Source organism: Sardina pilchardus, chromosome 3 (assembly GCF_963854185.1).
Source record: "Sardina pilchardus chromosome 3, fSarPil1.1, whole genome shotgun sequence".
Taxonomy (NCBI): domain Eukaryota; kingdom Metazoa; phylum Chordata; class Actinopteri; order Clupeiformes; family Clupeidae; genus Sardina; species Sardina pilchardus.
In genome coordinates, this window is record NC_084996.1 from 634,136 (window position 1) to 635,679 (window position 1,544).

The 1,544-nt window shown below is 50.8% G+C and overlaps 1 protein-coding gene across 2 annotated transcripts in view; it reads right to left on the minus strand.

Annotated features, from left to right (window-relative positions):
* Nucleotides 1-1,032, minus strand: part of mapk8b (mitogen-activated protein kinase 8b) — a 28,187-nt gene extending 27,155 nt beyond the window's left edge. For both annotated transcript variants that reach the window (XM_062531303.1, XM_062531304.1), the window contains exon 1: nt 877-1,032. The gene's annotated coding sequence lies outside the window, so the exon portion shown is untranslated. The remainder of the gene's footprint in view (nt 1-876) is intronic.
* Between the last annotated feature and the right edge of the window lie 512 nt (nt 1,033-1,544).

Sequence of the window (1,544 nt, forward strand, 5' to 3'; positions counted from 1 at the left end):
TGCAATTACAGCGCCACAGTCTCCTGCTAATTGGAACAGCCGAGCGAGCGCTACCTCGCAGCAGAAATGACAGCCTCGCGCACAGACCAGCGGCTACGCGGATGCGCTGGCGGAGGAAGGCAACGCTGAGAGTGCGCTCGCTCACCAAGCACAAATGAAACCTAAAACCGCGAATAAGCGAAATGACCAGCGAAAGGTGCCGTGGCCAGCAGCTGCGGACGAACGCTAACGTTAGCTCTCGCACGCTGACACTCTTCCACTACGGAGCGAGCGAGCGCGCGGGCGAGACGAGCTGAAGTGACATTTGACTTTTAATAATGCGGCCGATTCACATTCTCCACAAGCCGTCCTTAACTCAAAGTAACTGCGAACTGACAACGCTTAGTGTTAGTGCTGAAAATATCACTGTTTTTGCTTTTCCTCAGACGAAACCGTGTGTGTGGATCACCACCGAGATCCTCAAATCTAGATGGCCGAGTTAACTGGTTAGCCAACATAGCTTGCTAAATCGCTCCTAGCCAAAGAGTAACACTAGTCCTCTATGGCAGATCCAGGCTCGGCGGCGCGGCACTGGGGCAACTGTGCACGATAAAGAGGGCCAACTGGACAGTGCTTATATCACCAACAGCTAGTCGCCATTTCAGCTGCAGTAACTCCGATGCTGACATAACCCGTTCGACTAAAACTGCATCAATTATGTATGTAAAAAGCTGGCTATGCACTCGGGGTAGCAACGCTAGCTACCTCGCTCGCTAGCTCAAGCTACAAGGTAAGCTGGCTAGTGTTTCAATACGGTGTGTCGTCCTGTCGCTAAAACCCTCCCCCACAAGACACCAACAATAACATGTCGTTTAACGCGGGGCCACGGATACTCACCCCTTCCACGAAACACGGGGTATTGAAACAGTATCAGTGAACGGCAAGTCAGCCACTCGTCGCTTCCATTCACGGCAGTCCGCTCGCACTGTTTTTGTTGTTGGTCTGAAGAAACAACCTTCGGGCTTCACTTCACGGCGATCCACCACTAGCAGGCCCGACACCGCAGGACACTGCGTCACACGTCACCTAAGCTCTGCGTGCCTCTGACGTAGGCAGTCTCTCTCTGCGCTCCGCTCCAGGGCCCGTTTCAAATGTGTGCAATTTGTCTAAAGAATGATGATTAATGAAACTCTGAGACTGAGTTGGTAAAAATATAATTACATTATTCTAAAATATTAGTCCCTGTGCTGTATTATAAACAAGGCGCCCGCTATCTGTCAGTGGTTGCGTTATTTCCCAGTGCTAGCTCGTCCTGTGATGTGATCTGGACCCGGGGAGGCTGTTTTATAGGCCTACATGAATGAAATGAATGAATGAATATATACTTTTTTGATCCCGTGAGGGAAATTCAGTTATCTGCATTTAACCCAATTTAACCGAATTAGTGAACACACAGCACACAGTGAACACACAGTGAGGTGAATCACACAACCCAGAGCAGTGAGCTGCCTGCCCAACCAGCGGCGCTCGGGGAGCAGTGAGGGGTTAGGTGCCTTGCTCAAGGG